Below are 13,262 nucleotides of genomic sequence, written 5' to 3'. Positions count from 1 at the left end.
TGCGAAGTTTACTACATTGTCCGGCATTTGCCTCTGTTTGCAAATGTACTTTTTTTTCTCCCGCAAATATGTATTTGCAGGTTTAAATATTTAAAATATAGTAATTATGACCACAAAACATCTTTTTATACCAACCAATATCCGAGGACGAAAGTCAACGACCAATGTGAACTCTCACTTCACTGCTTATAGGCAAGCCCATAGGCGCAAAACGAGCTTTGTGAAGGGTTACGCCCGGGATTTTCCTACGAGGTCGAATCAGAAATGGGGAGATCCGTAGCCGGGCAAAAGTAACCGATATAGCCCAGAGTCCTGGCAAAATAAAGAAGCAGTTGGCATGTCAAATAGCGTGCAAAACAGATGATGCTTACGATCCGGAGTCCATTCATAAGGTAGACAGAAGATCTTGCTAAGGTCATTGCAAGATGCTGGATGCAGAACGCTTTCAACCATTTCTGATAGAAGACCAGAAATCTATGGCCTGCCATGCCCAGCTGTGAACGTCATACAGCTGAAATTATGATTATGAATAACCAAATCCCATGGGAACGATGACGTAGATGCTTTACGTTTTTTTTTTTAATATTATGGTCATTTTTATAATTACTATTGGGTTATATCTATTTTTGTTGAGGCTTCGGAGTCCGTCGTCAAAGTTCGGGGCGGTCTTCAACTCTTCGCGCTTTCCTAAGGAGGTTGAGGAATATATTTTCACACATAAGACTGAATCTTTAATATATGTTTATAATTATATCTCTTTTGAAACTATATATATAAAAGATATTTTTCTGCTTAGACATAATTGTGGTTTTAACTTAATTCGTAATGACGAACTTTAATGAAGATATTGTGTGACAAAACACCGCACTTTTAATCGCGAGTCGTAAGTGAACGCTCGTTTGAAAACATGATTCGTCTGATAGTGTAAAAGCATGACTAAAAAAATATAAATATTCATATCTTAATACTTTTGCCTTTAATCCCAAGTGGCAGGAATTAACATCGAATCGCTTTTCTTGAAATCGACTCCTAATGAGATTTACTGATTTAAACAAAAATAACGCCTTATATTCTCTCTCCCCTCTCACGCCCCGGAGTCGTCGGTGATGATGAATTTTACTAAATCTCAAAATTTACCGTCAACTTAAAGTAGAATCAGACCTGGGCCTCTCTTGAGTGAGTATTTATGAAGGCCAAGACTTACCCTAGTAGGAATAATCTAAATAAATTTGTAATCAATAAACTATAGACTTGTTTTATTTTCAATCTTCAGTATTTGCTCTTTTACGGTGTACTACTAAATATTAATAAATTTTAATTTTAGTACGGAATTAAAGCGGTCGTTAATATTTTTGTCAATGTTCGTGGTGTGCCTTAAAAGCTGTATAATAGTCTTGTCCGTTATAACGTAAGGTCAAAATTCGAAGGGATAAGCTCTTCAAGTTACGTATACAAATCCGTACAGTATCTATATCTCTGTTGAAGAAAAGTTGACGAAGTGAATAATTTTTTATTGCTTCGATTCATTTATTACTCGTCTTCGACTTTCATAAATAACGATCTCTTATTTTTACAATATTCACGGTCAAGAATATACTTTGAGTAATACATACCTTCAGTTACTTTGATATGGCTACTTAATTTTATGGTATTAATTATTGGGTGCGTTTATTTGAGATGATGTCGAAATAAGTAAATTCTTTCGTTCGACAATTTTGAGGTACGGAAATAAAATATGTGCGGCTGTTGACAGCATTAATACAGAGTGCGGTCGTCCGGAGCGCGAACAATGGCCTCGCCACAATATAAGCTCTTGCGTCGATCCGCGCGGCCACGCCTGCCGCTTTCCGCGAACAGCTTGACGGCTTCGATAAACGTGTACCTTATTTAAATATTTATGATTGCGACCCATTGGTTAACTCGTCATTCGATGATAACATAATTAACAAACACACAGTCTATTACTATAGAGATGTGAATTACACTGTGATAGGTTAATGCTAAATATACGGAGAATTAATGTTTTCTTTTATTTTCTATTCAATATTTTTATTGAGCATATGCGTTATGTTATTAGGAGAATATAATTTTCTTCTGAATTAGAGAAATGGCAAACCATTATGTTTTGTTAGACGAAAAAAATAAGTCAAAAGTTCTAGACATGTTGACAGAATAATCGACGTAACTTCACTCTAATTGTATATTATGAGGGCTGTTAGCGCCGTGGATTTTGGAGTTCCCCATACAATAACTTAAAAGGCAAAAATTCGTCAATCACAAATCAGTCATTAAGTTTATGTTTGACAGCCATTAAATGGAGACAACCTTCTGAATTTTAACAAAAATAGGAAAATGGAAATTCCTGTGCTGATTTAACATTAGTTTTTGGGAAGGAGTAGATAAATACTATAGTTACTCTGCACCATCAATATCAAAGGTTAAGAAGTAGACTGAGTTTCGTTGTGGCCGTACGAGCATGAGTAACGCCGTACGTTCAGGTCACCAAAAAAAGAGATCCACCAGAAATCTTTATAAAATTATATTGGACGATCGGAGAGTGAAAATAAGCGAAGTCACCGAGGCTGTCGGCACATCAAAGCAAGTACATCACATTTTAGTATATTGTACATATATGCATAATTTATGCATATAGTATATCTTCTTATCGGTCCTATTGATAAACTCTGTGGAGGCCTGTGTCCAGGCAGTGGACCTCATTAACGATGATGATTTGAGTATGTGTTTGTTAGCAATTAGATAAGTATACTATTTATGATGGATGTATAGTAATTTAAATATTTTTGTTTTTGTTTACAGTCCCAGATCAGCATAATTTTTATCTTTGCACGACTGTGGGTTGAGTGGTAGAGAATGCCTATAAGGCATTGTATTAAGTTCGCTATTGCACCAAGAGTAAAAGAGTTAATTATTAAATAAAAATGTTATTTGAATATTCAAAGAAATGACGCAAGTCAGTAAATTCGAAAATTTACTTAAACTTAGTTCATAGTAAACAGTAGTTGAAGCACAAAATCCTTCGTTTACTTTCGATTACTAAATATAGCTTAGTGGCATCTGATTGCTAGTGCTGACGATGAAGACACGAACTTAACTGTAATCTGCATAAATTAAAAAAATACATTTATTTTGACCGCTGCTATTGGAGTAATAAAGGAAAAAAAAATAAGGCCAAACCTATTTAACCTGTCAAAAGCCAACAGCGTATGAAACAAATATTGGAAATACCGACAGGCAAGATGATGACATTTTTAATATGAATATAATATTTTTCATCATCGTCATCATCATTTCAGCCCTATGACGTCGATCTCTGCCTTAAAGTTTCAATAGGACCTAATGAAAGCGGCCTGTATATGTATCTTTCGATGACATAGGCAAGGTCGTATGTCTACCCTGTGGATGGACGTTTTACAATTCGTTAGCCGGGCCGCGATCTCAACTCCAAAACTTTAAGGCCCAACGGCCATCTGTTCCGCGTCTTAGCAGCCTGCCCATTGCCAGTATTATTTTTAACTTGAAAAAATGTACGTCTAACAAAAACGTTCACGATACGTAATATTCAATAACAATTAGTGTAGTAAATGCATTAACATTAAGAATCATAATTACAAATAAATGCAACAAAATCAACGTAGTGAACTCGCAGTAAAAGGAAAGTATTCTCTCTTAAGCTTCTTAGTCTTCCAAATGGATATAATAACATTTTGTCTTTGAAACCATAAACACAGAATGCGGAATATCATACATAGTGTTTTCTGATTTGCAAGCGGAGGAGGAGTAACACAGAGTAGAGGAGTGTCAACGTAACGAACAATTATTTGGAGAAAGTAGCAAAGTTTCAACTTTTCTAGAATCATTTGTCGTACAGAGTCTATTTGTGGCACTGTGTGTGATACGACAATTTATTGTGAGTGTTGCTAAGAGTATTACAAAGTAATACACAGTTTAGTTGTTACTTTTTAACACTTGCAATTCGTAGATCATAACACAACCCTTTCCAAAGACTAAATAAGAGTATGATAAGGAATATAGATATTATACGTGACATGTAACCATACGTTGTAATTAGTATTTTATCTAAAAAAATGTAATTAGTAATTAATGTTGTTAATAAAGTTTTCATCACTAATTATATTTTCAACATTATATATTGTTTTATCTATTGCCACTTTAAGCGGTTGTAGTGAATATAGGCTAATGCCCATATGTAGATAACAAAATTAAAAGAAATAAGCAAATTTATTAAAAACTACAGTCGACCGCCTGCAGTTTCTTAACGTCTAAATAATCAAGAGAAAGACGGTATTCTTTGCAGTTAAAGGTAAGAATAAAATTATGGCAGTATGTACGCTTACATACCTCTTATTTTTCACTTCTGTCTAAAGAGACCTGTAGCATTCTTTTATAATAGAACATTCTTTACGTAGCTTGAAAATTACCTTACAACTATGCACACCGACCGGCTGGGTCTAGCCTGACTGTAATTAAAGTAATCATAATACTTAAACAGTAATATAACGTTTAGTTACAGTTAAATACCCCCTTTAAAATGTATACCCTCTTATACTTTACACTCGCAGTATACACAAGCCTGTTATAAAGAACAAGTGGAGAACGAATAGGGTGAGGAGAATTGTATTATAAAAACATTTTCTTTAATTCTGCTCTCTTTCACGCTTTGCTCATATTTTTAAAAATTATGGCACTAGTTATTCGGCTTCATCAACTGATGATCAAAGAGCCTAAAGAAAGTCTTTGTAGTTATACCCGATTTCGCTAAATAAATTCAAAAAGAGCACCATTATTCTTTATGACTAACCGCCGCAGAGTTTATCCGATATTATTTTAAATTTCAATCGCGTCAACTTTTTCGTGTATGTATTAAAAAAATAAGCCGATATTAGTCGCTTGCCCTCTGGAACACTATGAGAGTCACACGAGTTTGGAGAAAATAATTGAGCAATCTGGCAGTTATGTAACCGTGCAACCTACCGTATACCGGCCATTGTCTTTATTATTAAACTTAATTTAGATTATTATTATAAGTTTAAATATTACTATTTACCTTATTTATTTACGTAGACAATGGGACCGTATGAAATTAACCATTAAATCCCGATTTAATTCCGACTTATGCTTGCTTATTAAGAGAATGGTTATGATTTGAAGTTCAGTTAAGGCAACAACTGCACGTTTAGATGCCCGCTCTATTGTTTGTTAGACATTATGACCCAAATATGGAGTGCACACCTGTTAACGCTAGCCGATAGCTTGGTAACTAAACCTACTTTCATACACACCGGACACACCAGAGTCCAGTTTAGTAATCGACCAAATAATGCGGGTACTAAAACATTTCATAGTTTTTACATTGCAAACTTTAATTAACATTTTGCTTCAGTGTTTAAATATTTTTTTCTATCGCATTGCTGCATGCACTATTTACAAACGAGTACCATGCCAAAGAACAAGTTCTATTAAATTCAAAGCAAAATAGAAAGTAACAAGTTCCAATTGCGCTATAGGAACAAACGCATTTGACTTCAGTAAATAAATTCGGTGGTGCGCGAGAGGTAATAACTGTGGCGTATCTTGTAGATATGTCGTGAGTGCCGTTACGGCGTGTAGTGTGACGCCGGCGTGTAGTGGCGGCCGGGACTTGGCGCGCAGGGCCTCGCGGAGGTGCGACAGACTGTTCCAATTTACGGGTCACGAGCGGACCACTCGAGCGCCGACCTATCTGCTTTTCCTCTATAATTGAATTCAATGGCGTGGGAGACTGGACATGGATAAATAAAATATTCCCTATCTGTTCTGTAGATTATCTGGCGTATTTTATTAATAATAAAACGTTTTATGGAACTGTACTTTATGTAAGCAACGCTAGTAATCAATGAATGACGAATGTTCTTGAATTTAATGTTTTTTCTATAAAATTCGGGACGGTTTCTTATTTTGATATAAAACATGTAAACCTTTTCCATGTTCTTCAATGGTAAAAGAAAATATCGTTTATTTATAACTTTATTGTATTCATAAACTTATTTATATGGATATGTATATCATTATAGTTGGCAATTTATTGTATAAACATATATTACAAAAATCAGACAATTGTTCTATTTGCGAAATACGCTATATTATATAGAAATCGCAAAAGTTTACAAAACCAAAATAAAAGAATTAAACCTTATTCACACCGTGTTAAAATTTTTAAATTGCGAGGCTCGACGCGTTAATATTGCATTGCAAAGAACGTTATTCCTCGAGCGACACTAGCTAATTTCTCCCAGGCTTATGTTATATGACACTCGTTTTAATATGACACTAATAATGTGCGTACGTACTGTACTGAGAATTATAACAATATAAACATTTTTACGTCTTAAAATTATTGTAATGAAACTTAAAGATTGTTTGTTTTTATTTGGTTCACAATTGAAATAACTTATGTTGCAGATGTTAACTTTAATATAAGGCCACCGTATTCTCCATATTTTTTTTTAAATTTAAATATTTTTCAGCCTTAAACTCGACGAAGCAAAAACTAAGGTAGTTACCGCCAAACAAAGATGAAACCTTAATTACATGGGGCTTTCATCAAATCAATCCAAGAGCTTGGCATCCTCTCAATCTGGTGAAAGTAGCGACCCGAGCCGAGGCAGCCCTAGGAGTCCTCGAACTTCGTTACCTTAGAAGAGACGTGGAGCCAGGCGCCAGGCGATTATGTGCCATCTGCGCCACGAACTCTCAAATACCACATGGGCAGCAGTGATAGTCTGGTCCAAAAAATCTAACGGATGTACTGGAAGACTAGAGATTAACGCAATAGTTGCTATGTATTAAAATGTACATTTTAATACGCAGCAAGTATTGCAAACACAAAACATAAAACTATTGTAAAATCTTTTAAAACCCTAAATTCCTGTTCACTTCGCTGCGTTGTGTGCTTTGATTGGTCAAGGTATACTGAGCCGTACACAATGCACCTAAGAGTTTTTTGAAAGTGCGTTGGCGGTGGCTGTCCGCAGGTGCGCACGGATTGGCGCCGATAACAAAACACCGCTTAATTTAAATTTACTTCAATAAATTTCAACCTTAGTCAATAGTGTTCTACTTGCTGAATAATTTATCAAATGCTGAATTTGCTAACATGCTTTGTGAGAGTGTGCTGTTTTGAAGCATTTGACACGACGTTGTGATAACCAATTATTCATTACCTGACTGGATTTGAATTATCTTAATTGTTTTTTTTTAATTACTAAAGGTAAATCAAGATAAAAATAATGAATAAATTTTATTTATGTAAATGTTTTTAGTTTTGATATACGTAAATGTTAAGTAAATATTATTGCTATTATTAATGTTCTTTCACTTTAATTATGTTATTATTATTCTCGTCATCGGCCCACTTTGCGAAATTAATTATTATCCCTCAACTACCCTAAAAGTTGGATATATATATAAAATGTGTTTATAGTTGATTTCTACGTAGTGAAAGGAATATTCCCACCAAATCAAGTTTGTTGAGAAATAACTAATTATTTATACATAATAAACTTATTATATACTAGGAAAAAATAAAGATTTATATTAAAAAAAGTTGGTTAATTATAGAGCAGTTTTTTATTAAGTGTATTAGCTAGATTTAGAACCAGAAGCAATGGTAATGGTACAAAATATTTTTCCTTAATTGTCTAGTGGACGCTATTGCACCAAATTTAGACAAAACCCGCGGCCGAGCGGTCCTGTAAGGCGCTCACATTATAAGGCGTACAGGCGTACCGCCAAGCGGCCGTACGAAAGGTTAAGGGCACAAGGCACCACGTGGGAGGTGCAAGTTTAAGAAACTCGAGATCTTGTCTTGTTCACAAATAGCGACTGTTTTCACTGACAATGCAAGTATCTTTGCTTGATTGTAAACATAGGCTAATTGTTATTTTTGACCAAGGCTATGATACTTTTTCCTTTAGAAAGAAACGTTGCGTAGTAATTTTTAATAAAATAAAATGTGACAGGTTCCATTAGTTCATTAACCTTTTTTCTGTTTTATTTATGAAAATCGATTCTATTTGCAAAAATATAAAACCTTAGCAAAACCTTTATAGTGATGTTAGAACCCTGTATTGGTTGACAGATGAATAGTGACCACAGAAAAACGACTGAAGATATAAATTTGATTAAATTTGTTTCTTCCGTCGCAATCAATCCGGTGGCAATTACGCATTAGTTACATCATGATTAATTAAAGCATCATTGGTAAAAGTATCAGTAATTGTAACATTAAGCTAAGTTGTAATGAAATTTAAATAAGTTAGTTAAGTTGGTCTTAAATAAATTAGCATATGAAGAAGAAGATATAGAAAATTATGCAATGTTGCAATTTAATTCTAGTTTTATAACAATTATTTAATAAGTTTTGTGCATTTAAAATTCTCTCTCTCTTTATTGTTGCCATTGTTCACTGACACCAAGTAAGCAGAGTTTCGAAGACCATTAAATAAGTAAGGTAAGGTCTATAAGGTAAGTTATCAAAGAGCCTTTGAAGGCATTCACAAAACAGAATATCATGAGGAGGGGCGTTTTATATGGCGTCGAGTGACTGTTGCACGATTCCGGTGCTGCATATGAGTGCACAAGCGCGGTCGTGCGCCAGAGCCAGTTCATTATCGCGTGATGCATTTGCACCCTGCCGCCGAGAGCCGCCATCGCTCGCATTCTCATAGATAAGTTTTGGAACAAGTAAATCAAAATGTATATTATAAATGTCTTACATATACTATGTAATCAAGTGGAAACAGTGTCCAAAGTTTTCTATTTTTGTTATTAATTTCGTAACTTTCAGAGATCATGATACAAACTCCACTTTCTGTCTCAAAATATGCGTTCTTGTCGTGTATAATTTTTTTTTAATTTTGAATATTACGAAAACTATTACAGTTTACAGAAACTAGTTTTTTTGTGGTCTGATATTCAGGATGTTTGGTTACAGGTGAAAAATATTTTAAGTGGTGAATGATTAGCTCATTTGCCCTCAATTAATGTATAATATACCCAATATAAATATTAATGGTTTTTGAAATAATAAATAGCGCAATAATAATATAGCGAAAAAAACGTTTTCCGATTACTACATAAAATTTATCATTGTTTACTATCTGTCCCTACAGATTGTTTACTACCAAAAGATATTAAACTGACGCATTCCAATAGTAAAAATAAATTAATGTAATATATTTCAAAGTGATCACATTATGTACGCAAAGAAGTATAAAAGCTTTATAACTTTTTACTAAAAAATGAACTTTACATTTACCCTTTTTAAAGTTTCACCATAGATCAGCACAGCCATGCATCCTAGCTCTTAGATAAATAAAAAGAATAAGTCCTTTTTTCTGCAACAAATATATAAATATTTTTTTTCATTTGTTGCAGAAACAAATATTATATATATTTATTATACAGTTAAATAAATAATCAATCTTTATTTGTATTGTTTTTATTGTTTATCTTCGGACGGTTATCAATTATAATGTTTTTATTTTAACGAAATCTGGTTAAAATCACATTTTATTTATTTTTATAATACATTCTTTACGTATGCAATGAACAGCGAAAAAGATTAACTGCAAATACGCGTAACATTCGCTTCCGTGTAAAGAAGGATGGCCCTTATAAAGCAGCAACGTTATTTAATTAAAGAATACCGCAACCAACAAAGAGAGTATTAGTTGTTTCTATTTACGTAATTTCTACTAAGCTTTATAGGTTTTATTTTATGAAAAAGTATCTAAATCATTTGGATTTAAATGCTACATTCTATACGTATAAACATTAAAAAAAATAAGTAAACTTTAAAACTTGTTGTTAACAAGAAAATGGCAAAGAAATTTTCTTGTACAAGACTCCATACAAAAATTAAAAAATATATATATACTAAAATGGCATTATGTAAAGCTTGCTTAATAAATGATTGTTTTTATAGGTTCTTAAGAAAATATTAAATATCAAGAATATTTTATAAATTTTCTCCTTTTATTCGTTATTCCAAAATAAAGAATAACAAATAAACAATCATGGAAATATGACTACTTACGTAGCAGAATATATTATATATGTCCAATAAACAGTGCGTAAGGAAGATTGTCGTTTCTTCTTTTCATAATTCATGATACTACTGTAGGAAATAACAAACGTAGCTCACTTACATATTGTTTTGAACTGATGGCGCAGTGCGACAGGCACGCAGGACGGGGCATAAGGTCAACAATTTTATTAATTTTGCTGTTTTTATGTTTAGTAAGTGAAATTCGAATTGACGAAATATATAACTATTCAAAATAGGATTATTTATGGAAATAATGTGAATTATGTACACATTTAATTACCACACGTTTAATACGTACTATTCATTATTATTTTTTGGAAGCATATGTTGTAAGGCGGTAAATTACTTAGCAATGGATTATTTTTGCTCTAACATGTTTTGAATTTTAATCTAACAGAATATATGTTAGATCTGCATATTTTTGTACCATCTTTGAATAAAAAACATAAAATGAGAGAAGAGACATTATTTCGAATTTTGGATTGTTACATTAAAATAAAAATGAAAGAGCTTAACAATATATTATTGCTGTTTCACAAAATAAGTTAAATATATACAGAACTCGCTTAAAATTTGTGTAGATTTATGTCGTAATTACCACATGATTTAAAATGGCATGTTTCTACATACATATATATGAACAATTCACAATTGTGTAATTAGTTTAAAAAATATTATTCAAATTCTTTAAGGTACTAATTCTTTAGTTTAAGTTATGTTCTTTGATTGTTGGTTGGGTTTAATTTCCTTGGTCAATTTTTTAAAGTAATAATAAAGAAATAATAGACATATTTAAGTTATTAGATGCTTTCGCCTAGCCTTAAAAGTTAAAATCTTTATAAAATATAAGCAGCATTACATAGCCTTGGTAGTTTTACAACAATATACGATTTCGGGTCTATATTACGTGAAATGCATAAATTTATAGTAAGTGTGTGTAAAACAATATGTCCTCATTTCTTTCACATAAATAAAGATAATAATGGATTTTCTTTCGCGAGTCGTCGCTGTTTTATATTCCATAATTGCCAGAAGTTGTCAACGGTAGATTTAATAGCCCCATAAGTATAAAGTAAATTAGTATTTAGATCATATTTCATAAACACACCAATTGATGTCGTTCGATGTTAGGAAATAATATCTTACCAATTTATGTTAAGTGTAGCTACTTCTAAAGAAGTACGAAAATCCGCCAAAAAAATCCAATATGCGGATATTAGACAATTACAATGCAATGTTTAATTTATTTGGTGTCGAAAGTACTAAATAAATTTTTAACTATTCATTTTATTAATTTTTTACCTTTTTTGGGAAAATTAATTTTTCTTTAGTTTTAAATCGCTGTCATTCGTACAATTTTACCCTAAACTACTCAAAGGCATCCGACCTGTAAAATTTATTCACATTTGAAATTGCAAATTACGTAGCACTGTTAAACCGCAACTCATTGAATGCAGACAGGATTGTCAGTTGGGCAACACAAGGAATATTTATTTATTTTTATGAAATCGGTTGCGTCACGGATGATTAAATGAAAGTGATAATTTTTTGGCGGGAAAAGTTACTCTGACACCCCGTCTGTTAAAACCTCCGTCAACAAATATCGCGGTGGCGATTCACCGCGATCCTAATTCCGATCGGTGATTTACAGCTTGTTAATAATACAGTTGGCTTAAAGCTCACACACATAAATCAAGATCAGGGTTGAGGCTTAAATGAAAATATAGATTGTAATACCGCGCTTTACATCTTACAAGATTCACTACGTAACTTTTGCATGAATATTTTTTATACCGCTTGACGAATTATACTGTGCAAAAACATACGCACTTTGTTTTCCTCGTATTTTGTGTTGGTTTCATTTGTAATTGTTATCAACCGCTACAGGAAATCCTGTGTAAGAATATTTATACACGCTTACTTTTTATTAAAATTCAGAAATTTTAGAGGATGCTTGGATGACTGGCGGCAATTTTATTATTAACTATTTTTAATTGTACGATGAAAAGTTTTGAATTACGTCGTATTCAAAACTTTTCATTGTACTATATTACATGTATTTACTATATTACGTATTATTTTATTATATTACGTATGAAAAATGTAATTATTACTTATGATGAAATACCATGAACATATAACTTAAGATTTTTGTGTGTAAAGAAAGGACTATGGGTTTTTATAAGTTTTCAATTATTGCTGCATATTGCGTGTAATGGATGTGGTTTTTTAATCAAAGATGCGGATCACAACTTTTGTATATACAGACAATTTTGATCTCAAAAAATTTAAAACTTTTTTTTGTCCTTTCCTAAAAATTGGTCAAGAAAAAGCCCACAAGGAATAAAGGAATAGTATTGATTTCTTTGTGCTTTATGTTTTAGTTTATTTCAACATCAGTATGTTTTATTATATTATATAAACTTTAATAAAAAGCCGGTACTATTTTTAATTTTTCTTGAAAAACCGTGCTTTATCCATAATAATATTTTTTTATTTGGAAATATTATTCACGCACGGATAAAATTTCTCGCTTTGCTTTTAATATTGCGTACAGTAAAAAACTAAGAAAACTGGTCGGCAGTGTTTTTATCCAAGTGCGACGTAGGCGTCTTCAGAAGTCTGAATAAAATAATGTTAGGATTTTTGCTATGGAAACGTGTTTATTTAATATGAGATATAAGTAAAAAAACATGTTAAAACAATGGCAAGTTCTAAGTGCTATCATTACGGTGAACTTTCTCAAATGTGCCAATTGATTTTAATGCGATGCGCCAGCTCGGTTTCTTTCATGGTGGTCATTACCGCGGTGACAGATGGCGGTAATAAATACAATTTTAACACGGTCAGAAGTAAAGAATTACTCGTGAGATCGAGAAGAAATATCCGCGTCCGACATAATTAGAAACGCAGGTGTAATTTGTGAGGTGATGGGCGGACTGCCTCATTGTTGTTTCTAATTATTAACGTTCATTTTAAGTCCATATTTTGTGATTATTCATAGAGTAGAGCGCTTTTAAACTAATCAAGTTTACTATCATATAAAATACCGTTTAAGATAATAAATACAGAATATAAATAATAATTAATCCTTCTATTCATTTGATTTTCAACAAATAATATTAATAAATTT

Source organism: Battus philenor, unplaced genomic scaffold (assembly GCF_028537555.1).
Source record: "Battus philenor isolate CCGP_79_NKW_IND1 unplaced genomic scaffold, ilBatPhil1.0.hap1 SCAF_2, whole genome shotgun sequence".
In the NCBI taxonomy this organism is placed as follows: domain Eukaryota; kingdom Metazoa; phylum Arthropoda; class Insecta; order Lepidoptera; family Papilionidae; genus Battus; species Battus philenor.
This window is presented reverse-complemented; position numbering follows the sequence as displayed.